General features: G+C 39.7%; 1 long non-coding RNA gene across 1 annotated transcript in view; it reads right to left on the bottom strand.

The window, feature by feature from the left end:
* Nucleotides 1-11,297, bottom strand: part of LOC125692109 (uncharacterized) — a 32,107-nt gene extending 20,810 nt beyond the window's left edge. Inside the window, exon 1 of the long non-coding RNA XR_007376468.1 lies at nt 11,195-11,297. This is a non-coding gene — a long non-coding RNA (uncharacterized LOC125692109). The remainder of the gene's footprint in view (nt 1-11,194) is intronic.
* Between the last annotated feature and the right edge of the window lie 1,633 nt (nt 11,298-12,930).

Raw genomic sequence — 12,930 nt, 5'->3', positions numbered from 1 at the left:
TGGGATTCTGTGAAGTGTCTGAACTGATCCGTCCTGAATGCTAGATATGCTGGATAGAAAAGAAAGCAATAGAGCAAACAGGACATCAAGGAGAAAGCATATTCTAATTCAAGGGACAAAGCCTGATGGTATTCGCTTAACAGCTGAGTCAGTACAATAACTTATTGCCCAATACTTAGGGAGTGACTACTCATTGAGTTTATAACTTTGCTAGGTTCCAGCTTGGTCAAAGCCAAAAAAAAAAAAAAAAAAAAAAAAAAGGAAAAAAAAAAGGAATCAGCCAATGTAATGAAAAAATGAATGACCCAAGAAATATAACAGATCTATTTTTGTGAGTCAAATAACAGATAAAAATGAGGTTTATTTCATTCCACCTTGTTTTGACAGTTCTAGCTATCAACACAGGCTCAGTTCAACATGATAAATGCTATTTTTATATTGATTGCCTGCAAGTGTCAGCTGATAGAAAATGCATCTTAAAACTGTTGCAGTTCTGTAAGCAAAACAGAAGTTGCTTTGTTTGCAGTCGTATCTTTTCACCAATTATAATCTTCAAAAGCAAGAGTCAGTTCCCAACACATTCAGAACTGACATTCGGAACGGTCGGTGATTCCCGTTGTCAGTAATGAACTGGTGTGAGAGTAGAGTAAGTCCCAACTAATCACCAATTTAAATGGAACACAGGTGGCCAGGAATAGAACACTGCAACCATGGTGGAAGCATTTCCAAGCTGATCAAATATCCCATCTGTATAAAGCACATCCAGTCTTTTATTTCACAAATACTGCACTAGAGAAGGAATGTCAGGGCTGAACACTCCAGTACAGATGTAGAACACATGTATTTGCGTCAGCTTAGAGAAAGATTACAGACACTGGAAAGCAGTTGTGGTTTGGCACTTAAAATCTTCCATTTTAATTAACTACAGTCCAAATGATTTCTAGAAAGTCTTCCTCACGTTGCAGGAGTAGAAGTCCTTCTATCAGGGCAGGTTTACCAAACAAAATTTTCAAGGGAGAAAACTATGAGAAGTAATTGCTCCAATTCAACTAATTCAGTATTGGACCACAATCTAACTCAGAAATAGTGAGCTGAGCAAGTTATGTCACGCGTTCTGCCAGCAATAACCTCACAACTCTGTGTGTAACTGAAGCCCACAGAATATTACCCACCACAGGCAGACCACAGTCAGGTGTGTTTCAGGAGGATCTTTCCATACCCTCACATTTTCCTGATTTTTCTCCTATGCTTTTTGTGCATTTCTTGCTAGCTCAACTTGAGAAGAATGGAGGTGGGATCAGCTCAGGTAATGGACAATTGATCCATTAATTCTTACACTGATATTATCAGCAGCCCATAGGAAATATTTGAATGTAGAGCTACTTGGGCACAGAAAATCAACTAAAATTTAAGAGTCATAAGATTGAATGTTTGAAGGTCTAAAATTATTCATCCTTAAAATCAACTCCATTACTATGCCCTCAAATAAAGGACCACACAAAGTCCCATTTATTACTTCACGCTAACAAAAGCTGATAATCAGCCACATTAAAATTAATTGTGTTACTGTGCTGAACTTTGTGTTAAGCTTTGACTACTGAGAATGTAGAATAATTCATATTTCCTAAGTCTCCCATTAGCAATAAACCTCTATTCTCAACATTTCTCCCTGCATTTCCACACCACAAAAATTAGCAAGCAGAGTTTTATATAGGTCTGTTGCTCCATTCCTCATTAGAAGAACAAACAATACTAAAGACTCAAGTAAGAAATACAGAACTGTCCTGTAGTTAAAGATGATATTTCTCTTCTTGGTGGTAGAATTTGTGCTTACATACTGCTGAAAGGTGATGTGATTGATGGATTTAATTTTGAAACTTTCTGCTTAAATAAAATATTGACTACCGATATAAAAACAGAAGTAGGGACCTGAGGATTTCAAACATAATACATCCAACCAAATTTCATATCTCAGAATAGCTAGTGCAAAACAAAGCACTATTTTCAAAATTGTTTAAAAATGATTATATAGTAAATGCTGTATCTTTTTCTTAAGAGCATTTATCCATTTCATGCTATTTATAAATAATATTAGCATGAAATATATTAATATTATTGCAGCTAGATCTACAGCATTTCTTTCTTCAAAGTGTATGCAAACTTCTAATTTCTTGATGCATTATGATGAATAATACATGCAGCGCTATGGAAGGGTTGTAAGGAGGATCCAGTGAACTACAGATCTGTCAGCCTGACCTTAGTGCCAGAGAAAGTTATGAAGCAGATTGTCTTGAGGGAGATCACATGGCACGCGTGGGACAACTGAAGGATCAAGCCTAGCTAGCATGGGTCCATGAAAAGCAAGTTCTGCTTGAACAACCTGTTTCCTTCTATGATCTAGTGACCCATCTGGTGGATGAGGGAAAGCCTGTTGATGTGTTCTACCTTGACTTCAGCAAAGCCTTTGACACAGTCTCCCGCAGTATTCTCCGCAGAAGCTAGCAGCCCCACAGCTTGGACAGGTATGCTCTTCGCTGGGTAAAGAACTAGATGAAGGGCTAGACCTAGAGAGCAATGTTGAACAGAGATAAATCCAGCTGGACACCTGTCACAAGTGGTGTTCCACAGGTGTCAGTATTGGAGCCTGTTCTCTTCAATATTTTTATTGATGACCTAGATGAGGGCACTGAGTGCACTCTCAGTAGATCTGCAGATGACACCAAGTTGGCTGGAAGTATTTACCTGCCTGGCCCTGCAGAGGGATCTGGACAGGCTGGATTGCTAAGCTGAAGCCAAAGAGATGAGGTTCAGCAAGACCAAGTGCTGGGTCCTGCACTTTGGCCACAGTGACCCCAGACAGTGTTACAGGCTTGGGTCAGAGTAGCTGGAAGACTGTGTAGAGGAAACAGACCAGGGGTATTGACTGATGCTTGCTGAACATAAGCCAGCAGTGCCCAGGTGGCCAAGAAGGTCAATGGTATCCTGGTTTGCATCAGAAATAGTGTTGCCAGCAGGAGCAGAGAAGAGATTGCCCCATTGTATTCAGCACTCGTGAGGCCACACCTCAAGTACTCTGTTCAATTTTGGGCCCCTCGGTGCAAGACATTGAGGCCCTGAAGTGTGTCCAGAGAAGAGCAGCAAAGCTGGTGAGGGGTCTGGAGCACAGGTCTTATGAGGAGTGGCAGAAGGAGCTGGAATTGTTCAGTCTGAAGTAGTGGAGGCTCAGGGGAGACCTTTTTACTCTCTATTACTATCTGAACGGAGGTTGTAGTGAGTTGGGTGTTGGCCTCTTCTTTCATGTAACTAGCAACAGGACTAGAGGGTGGTGGAGTCACCAACCCTGGTGGTGTTCAAGGAACATGTAGACTTTGTTGAGGGACATAGTTTAGTGAGAGTTATTGGTGAGAGGTGTTGGACTGATGATCTTGTAGGTCTTTTCCAACCTCAGTGACTCTGAAAAAAAATCCACTCTATCAATCCATTCTTCATAAGTCTTAGAATGGATCCATTCAAAGAACATTTGAAATGAAAAGTTCATTTTTGGGAAAACAAACTGCTTATAAAAAACAACTTCATAAAGCTATCAGAAATGCTGATCCCACTGGAGCTCACAAATGCTGTTCTTAAAGCCAGGGAGGGTTCGTATTACCTGCTCCTTTCTCAGTAATGTAATAAGAAATAACAAAATCTGCCTGAGCCATAAATTCGCTCATAAATGAGGGTGAGAATTTCGAGAGTTCTTGACTAGGGTTATGCACTCAAATTGCCAGTAAAAAAAAAAAAAATAAAAATCAGCTGTTTTCCAACATATGACATCCATCTAACAGTACAAATCCCAGGTCAGCATGTGCAGTGTCAGAGATCACTTAATGTGAACACACTGACATGTGGCATGGGGCTGGGATATGGTGTCATCACTCTGTCTGTATTGCCCGTGCTCCCACCTCAGTCAATAACTAGAGTTAGAAAATCGCTGCTGGGATAAAGCAAATATTCAAATATAGCAAGCAACGTCTACAGTATGCCAGGCAACCTTTGAAAGAAATGTACCCCAACGGCAAACCAGCTCTTCTGTAAACACAAAGAAGTGCTAAGAATACCTTAAAAACCATATATTTCTGAATTTTTGCAAGATTTAGATTAATGCGTCTCCTATCTCAGCCACAGAGATACAACTGCAAGACAGAGATATGTGAGGTTATTACAAGCCTGATGAAAAAAAACACATTAAATTTAAATCACATCACTGCATAACACCGTAAATTCATTTCAGCACACTGCCATGGCCTGGTAACAGGTTCCATGCACTGCACTGCAATGATTCAGTCTGGAATTTTGGGTCTTCCATTCCTTTGCATTAAGTGAGGCTGAGTGCAGCCATGAGCAGGGTAGAGCATTCCTGCCCCCTCTTGTCACAGCTCCATTACTACCACACAGCGTTTGTATTTGCAAAGTGAATTTCTCCACCAAGGGATATTTTGTCAGTTTTATCCCAGAAGCACTGACTGTTCAGCTCTCTGAGCTCAGGTACACCTCTCCCTAAAACATCCCATGTGTAATTGTAGGATTGCAGGTGTCCCTTCCTTGGCAAGTGTGAAAGACTTCTATTCCCCAGATACAGGTATAGATCACACTGTTCTTTATATTTAGCCTTTTTTTTTTTTTTTTTTTTAAATTTGAATTCATAATATCATGCATTACAAGAATGATCTGAAAGATATGGGTGCAATAAAAACACCTCCAATTTTACTTTTACCCCTTGTGCATACTTTCCACTGCGTTCCACTATGTTGTGCCCACTGTACTTAGTATGTGACATTTTCAGTACATTTCCCTTTGCAGCAGGGAATACCCTCTGTTCATTGACCAAAAGAGAAGGATACAGACTGACAGTATGATTTTCCAAAAAAGCAGGTGGGGCCATGGCACAAGACCTTAGCCCTTCCCAGGGACAATTCCCAGGCACAGTGGTGCTTGAGCTCTCACAGTGTGCTGGACACTAAGACTCAGCATACCTCCAGTAAAACTGAACCAAAGTTAACTTCACTGCAAACACAGAGCCTGAGAATTGCACTAAAATGATGGATCAGGTATATTCAAAAACTCAGTTCTACATCCATCGTGACTCAAGAAAAGGTTATTATTTACTTATTTGACTTGAAAGGGATCCAAATCAATATATAAAAGCGATGCCCTTTCTTTTGCCTGAGATCATAGAGACAGTAAGGTTGGAAAAGACCTCGAAGATAATCTAGCTCATTACCACCTTCTCCACTAGACCATATCCTCAAATTGCACATCTTCATGTTTCTTGAACAATTCCAGGGACAGCAACTCTACCACTTCCCCAGGCAGCCTATGCCAATGCCTCATCACTGTTTCTGAGAAGAAATTTGTCCTAATATCCAACCTGAGATGTTGCAACAAAATCTACCACCCAGCGTAAGGTCAAGATGAGCCTTGTCCTCCATTCCACCCACTGGTACAACACCAGCAACAAGCTCTCACTCAAAATGAGAGTCTGCCTCAGAACTCTAAGAAGGAAAAATTCCAATTTTGGAGAGAGAAGTTAAAAAACATCTCTCAAGAAACTACAGCAGTGTTCAAGATGCTCTACAAACCTATTTTCTGGTGATGACATGAGAGCTTTTAGCACCAAAAAATATATAAAAACAAATTCATAAAAGAATTCAGGATGAAAATTTGAAAAGGAAAACAGGAAGTCTGCATGAAGGATCAGATCCTTAATGATGTGAATTGAATGCTGGGTGGCCTGAGAGGTGGATCTACACTCTCTGTTTTCCCAGTTACTTTATAAGAATTAAAACAGAGCACGTAGTGCTTCCCTTTTGGCTCTGGTGCTCATGACAAGGGCAAATGGCTGCGCAGTGGGCTGGAACACAGTACTGCTGGGAATTCTTCATTTTTTGCTTTAAACTTGATCTTTCAGCTGCATGGCTGCCCAGCTTATTGCCTCTGCCCAGCACCAAGCATCCTGGGTCTACAAACCAGAGACAAACACTGCCATTGTGTGGTGCATCAAGGAAATGGAGAGGCATTGACAACTATTGGTTTCCAAAGTCAGGGAAAAAAAATGCTTGTCCATCAATTCTGCTTGTTACTGTACATTATACTGTATCTATTACCAACTGCTGACAATGACTTTTTAACATACCCAGTTTGATTAGTTGAAGTAAAAAGCAGTAAGAATACTTTTTTATTCTCCTGATGTCTGCTGTGGTATTCTTGTCTTGAAAAAGCACAAGACCTCTTTCCCTTATCACTGCTTTTCTGAGACTCAGTTTTTCATTCTACAATCCATCCATTCCAACATCTCCTAATTCTGTACAGAAATAGAACTTTGTCCTTTCCAGCTGCCTTCTTCCTGAACTACAGACCCAACTGATTTACTTCAGCTGACTCTTGCTAACACCCAATCACTCAGCACAAATCTACACCCCACATTCTCTCTGCCCATCCTATCATATCCTTTCACAACTTTATGGGCTGTGTAGCACACACCAGTGTGATTACCCAGCTCTTCCTGCCCCTGAAGAAGTGTGGGACATGACACAAAGGTAAGCCCTACTCTCTTATTCCACATGCAGTGCAATCTGGATATCTCACACTAGTTATATTTCCCTTTTACTCCTCTGGGCAAGTTCTTGAATGAGGCCAAAGTCTGGTCCTACAGCGCTACAACCAGTGGAAATATATTTTCCTCTTTATTAAAGGAATTACTATTACCACCCGAAAGAAAAATTGTTGTTCCCTGATGAAATTAATTCCCTCCTTCGGTCTCATTAGTATTCAGATTGTGAACAAGTGACTGTTCTAAGGAACACACAGAATTCTTGCACAAGCACAAACTTGTTCTTAATTACAGAGAGCGGAAATGCAGGAAGGAAAGAATCGATATGCCTGATTATATCTCCCCATGCATTAAACTCAAAAGCCCGTGACATTTCCTGTATCACACCTTCAGCATCAATCCTCAGGAGCAGAAGTTTGCTCAGAATTAAACATCATCAGCAACACTTCTGTAAGAAAACAGCAAAGGGGAACATATTCCTTCGTTGAAAGTGAGGATAAGAAATGGCACAGATAAAATGTTTGTATTTCTTTCAAGATTAAAGACTGCAGTCTTAGAGTGAGAAATCACATGAAATCAAATTGGAGAAACTGAAGTGACCTGAGCACTGAATTAATATGCTACACAAGTACCTCACAACCCTCAGTAAGAGCTATGTCTCACCAGAATCCCCAACCCCAGAGCCAATTAAAATAAAAATAAAAAAAGGAGCTGAAACATCTTTTGGCCATTACAAAAACAGATTTCTAAGGGGAAGAGAGGTCACAGCATAAGCCCCAAGCTCTGTGAACATGAACTATATGCAAGGGCTACTCCGTAGGTTACTACCTATCAGCGGACAACAAAAAGCAGTTGTCTGTGGACATTTTTTTTAGTTGTTGTTCCTGAACAAAAACCGTCATTAGTTTAAACGATAACCTTTCACTGGAGTTGCTCACTGGATCCCTTACTGGCAATTACTGAGTTATTCCTTGAGCACAGAAGACACAGAGAAATCACTGTCAAAGCATTTGAAGAGAAGGTAAACCTCAGCACTGCTGTAAAGTGCCTACAGCACATTAAGAAATCATTTTCTCTCGAGAGAAAATGCATCCTTTCCCCCCCCCCCCCCACCTTTATTCATTTACAAGATGCTGGCCAGAAGTCATTATGACATCTTCTAATTGTGTAATACCTGGTGCAAAGGGTTTCTGGTTGGGTACTGCATTGCTATTTTAAGAGTACGTATCACAGTTGTTATACACTGAAATTTAGGTTTGTTTCCTTTTAAAGTCTCTCCCTGATGCTTAGAATTATAATATTTCTATTGGTTTTCTTGCAGATAGGTTATTGCATTAAAATATTACACAAAGCTTCCATAGTGATGGAACAAGCAGGTTCAACTACCTGGAGAGATTTGCACTTCCAGCACATTCTCAACAGCTGATATTTTCTAACTTTATCACCTTTGAGATGCTTACACCTAAAGAGTCAAAATAGCATTATTTATCTGCATCCAACACAAGTTTTCCTTCAAAGCAAATACAGATCAAAACAAACTTCTCAGTGATTGACAAATGCCGATCTCTCTGTCTCTCTCTTTCTTCTTTGCTCACATTGTAAACACTTGGTACTCTCTCAGGTTAACAAAGTGAAAGCATTTAATTTTCATCTAGTAGCATCCTGCCTGCCAGAGAGAAGAGCTGCATAGTACAGCCTGAGCTCTCACATTGAAAGCAAGTTCTCATGTGATTGTCACATATATCAGAGAGAAAGAAAAAAAAAAAAGTAATGGGGGAAACTCCTTTTGCCTAATTAAGTTCACTGTACATGTGAATAAATAGTAATGTTGTTCCTAGATCACAAAAAATAACATTGAAGCTACAGAGTGAATAACTTACAGGTGGATTTTTGCATACACCGAGAACAGGAGCATAAGCTGCAGGCCACTGGTTTCTTTCAGAGGGAGCAGAGCACTCCTTTAACCCTTTTGGAAAGCCAGTCCTATTGAAGGTTCCTACCTCTCAAGAAAGGCAGACCATACTTCCCAAAGCTATTACTTCTCATCTATTCTGCTGAAATCATATCAGCATAGTTTCCATATAAAACGGAACACTTCTCACATATTTCATTGTTCTTATATTTCAGGTTCCCATCAGATACAACCCATATATGTTGTTTTCACCCACAAGGGTTTCAATCAATGAGTGGTGGCTGATCTCAATTGTTTTAAAGGTCTAAAAGGAACAGTTTGCAGACCCATAGTACACATGTTTTAGGGTCATTTATTACCTTAAAATTCAAAGAGGATATATCATAATGGGAGCATGTGCTGTATTGACTGGTTCTGGGATGGTCTAAATTAAGTGGTCACTGGGCACTTTGTAAGATTCCTTATGACAATGTGATGATTTATCAACTCAAAGTCATCACACGTGGTGGCCATGTCAGTAAACATTCAGTCTCAGTGCATCAGTTTGTCAATAAGCAACCATTTTCCCTTTTAACAAACCCTGTTTTCACTGAAGTCCACAAGTGTATACGAAGTACAGCTATAAGATTTTTCACATTAACAGGTGCTGTGGTCAAGAATATCACTCACAAGCTAAGAAAGAAAATATTCTCAAGTATTTTGTATGGTACACAGAAATCCCTTGAAGCCCATTAGTTCTCATTCCAGCTGTCACATTATGCTTCTGTCAGTGAAACTTTCAATGTCTTTTCTTACAGCTGGCTTTCACCGAGTCTCACTTATCAGGCCATTACTTAATTTGAGGACATGAAACAACCTGATGACAGAAGAGCTGCTTATTTCATTCATTTTTACCAGAAGTTTCTATGCATTACCTCTTTCCACCTTCCCCCCACTGCTTCTTTTCAAGGTAATCGTTTACATTGTGAAAGTCATTGTGTTTGGTAACATTAGGCAGTAAGATGGTGGGATTCAAGAGCAGAAAACAATAAATGTGTAGATGCTAATGACTGAAAAAAAGCCAGTGACAAAAACAGAGAAATTAAATTGGTTTTTGAAAAACAACAACTTTTTCTTATACCATCACTATCCTGTTTCACTGAGCTTGCCCAGATACCTTTTTATTCCCCCTGCTTATTTGTTTTATGCTGCTTTATAAAGTAAACTCTATGTGAAATATGATGCCTAACTGCAAACACCAAAAGGCTCTTAAAACACATGCATGCTGTCAGAAAATACTTCCCATTAAATTGCCTGTTATTATTTATGAGAAGCATTTAACATCAAGCGATTCTTTTTAGATATATTTCTTTGGAATAGACTAGTTAGAAAAAAAAAAAAAAAAAAAAGGAAAAACAGTGGATTTAACAGCTACCTTAGTGTGCTGAGTCATAGAGTCATATTTTAAAATAGCACCCAGTATTTGATCATTGTGAGAGTGAATACAACAGAAGCATGCAGGCAGTTCCCAACAGCTGTTGCATTTCAGAGAGCACTAGATCCAGTAGCTCCATTCCTAAGTGTTCCAGTTGGTTCTATACTCTGTGACACCTGTTCCCAATCATGAACCAGCATATACTACACAAGCAGTAGCAGAGAATTATGCCAATGATTTCTGAAACCGTAAAGAAAAAACAGTTCTGCTTGTCATCTATGCAATAATTCTCAGCAAGGAGCATGGTTTCCATTCATCTTCACCCCTTCCAAAAGGGTAGAAAGGCACACAAGGCAAACTGAAGAACACATCTATACCCAGAAAGAAAATCTTGTTTTCACTACGCTTTTCCCAATTAGATGTGATTTGACATGTATTTCATGTTCCAAATGCAGAATTGATTTGTTTGTGATGAAGTTACAATTACCTGCGTGACTCATGCAGTATCCATAGGGACTCATTAAACATACAAACTGACTTAATTAGAAATGAAATACACATTCATTTAATACACTCTTTCTCCCATCAGGAAATCTTTCCTAGATGTTTGCAAACAGCAAAGGAAAACAAGACCTCGTCAGCACATGATGATGACTCGGTCAGAACCAAGTCCTGTTCTACTACAGTATAGTAGCTCACAGGACTGAGAACAAGGACATCTATTTGACTATTGCTTGTTGAGGTGTTCTGTGGTTTTTTGTTTTGGTTTTTTTTTTTTTGCTATTGACAGAACAGGAAGGATGAGTTCTCATCTTTCCATTTTCCCCATTTTCTATGAGTATGTTTTACCTAATTGATGCTGACACCAACATCCGCAAGAACATAATAGCAACTCATTCTGATACCGGTGACCGAAACCCACACTCACAGATCTCCCTGTGCAGGTGTAGCCTCCCTCTTTGTCCTGTCACCCCATGTCTATCCTGGAAGATCAGCCACAGCTTATCTTAAACTGTAAGACTTGCTCCAGGGCACAATAAGAGCCCCAGGGTATTGTGTCATTTCCTGAATTGCAAAAAGATGTCACTATGACTTCCATGCCCTTTATCATCCTTAAAAAAGGAGCAACACTGAATGCACATCAGACTATATAGGTGAAGGTGAGACAGAGTAAACATACACTTGCTTACAAAACCCACAAGGAGTCCATTTGTACCTTACCCTAAGGAACTTACCCATTTTTAAAAAGTGATACAAAAAGAGTCACAAAACTCACATTTATGCAGGTTCTGAGAAGCAATTTTTAGAGCTGCCTTCTTCTCTTTTCAGCTACCATTCCTCCAGCAAGACTGAAGTCTAGCTCTGAAGCAAATCACCCCCCAAGGCAGGATTAAATCCTGCTGTGCTGAGGCCAACAGCAATCATGGTTAATGTCCTCCTTCTGGCAATTCAATCACATGCAGGTGGTGAGTTTTGAGGTAGAATACAAAATCTTTTGCAGGCTAATCTGAATGACCTGAGAAAAGTTAGGATTGTATTGAGGTGGTTTTTGTAAAGAAACTCAAGTATTTAATGAAATTGCTCATTAGCTCAGAGAAACTGGTTTCTTTTGCTGTGTGGTCCCATCCAAAAAAGTGACAAAATCCTAGAATTTAGGTTGAAAGGGACTTTAATGATCATTGTGCTCCAATCCCTTGCTGTGGGCTAGTTGCTACCTACCAGATCAAGCTGCCCAGGGCCGCATCCAATCTGGCCTCAAATACCTTCAGAGATGCCCCGTCTCTCCATGCAACCTGTGCCAAGAGCCATTCGACAACTTCTTGCTGTGTCCTTACCTTTGGAACATGCAATTCTCATACAACGAGAAATAAAAAAACAAGCATCAAATAAACAAAAGCACTGAATGTTGGTTTCTGCAGAGCTCTTAGGCCAACTTGAAGTCCTTCTGCATTTACAGTAGGCACAGTCCTTGCTTCTCCATTGCAGCACTGTAGAACTTTTCAGCTTCACCCATGTCAAAAATAAATTCTACAGAAGTTCTTGTACTGTATGCACAAGATGTACTGCTGTACTTATATATCTACCACTTCTGGTCACACAAGAACTTTAATTCATTATAAAGAAAATGAAACAACTATATTTGTTAAGTTTCTTTATTGCACCTGACTACCATCTTTGGCAATCCAAAAGAACTCGGAATCCGGATGTTATTAATAATGGATAAATTTCTGTATGGTGATAAAGATGCTTATCGGGATCTGAAGGCCATTCAATGGAGAGGCCAAAAAATCAAGTTAACAAGGAGACCAGTGCATTTGCAATTCTTCTACAAAGCCAGATGATTTAACTGTCCTGAACCATGAAAAAATGAGCCCTGAATTTGCAAGTCTTAGACTTAACTTTTACTTCCAACTCAGAGAAACATCCACTTGTCAGTCCAAACCTCTGTTTCTAACTGTGAAAACTGGAACGCTAAGAGCTATGCCAAGAGGCAGGAGACATATGACACTAGAGCAGCAGCCACTGGATTCCTAACTTGCATGTACCACTCTTCTTGATGGTGGCAGTGGCTTCTACAGCAAAGGAGAGCTCCTGGGACATATGCAGGCATAGGAAGAATAGCTACTTTGGTGCACAGATTAGTCAGGGTCAGAGCAGTCCAGATACATCATTTTCCAAGAAGAAATAGCATTTTATATTGATTTCATGTGAGTACATAAATGTCAGTATATGTACTGGAGTGTTGAGCTTCTGACACAGTGATTAATAGTCTCATCTCCACAGAGTAACAAGTTACCACCTTGGATGAAAAATAAAAACAACAACAATAGAAGTAAACATGGAGTTCCAAAGGAATATAAACCTGACTCTCCAGTTTGGTGAAAGCAAAATCTTTTGAAGAGACATAATGAAGATTGTTCCAAGACACTAGTAAAAAGGCTTTAGTGAAAGTCAGGGAGCACCTGGATAAAATAATGCGCTATAAACAGCATGTTTACTGTAAGCGAGGGA

This window comes from Lagopus muta, chromosome 4 (assembly GCF_023343835.1).
Source record: "Lagopus muta isolate bLagMut1 chromosome 4, bLagMut1 primary, whole genome shotgun sequence".
NCBI classification, from domain to species: Eukaryota; Metazoa; Chordata; class Aves; order Galliformes; family Phasianidae; genus Lagopus; species Lagopus muta.
Note: the sequence above shows the minus strand (reverse complement) of the source record. Positions and strands in the feature narration are given on the sequence as shown.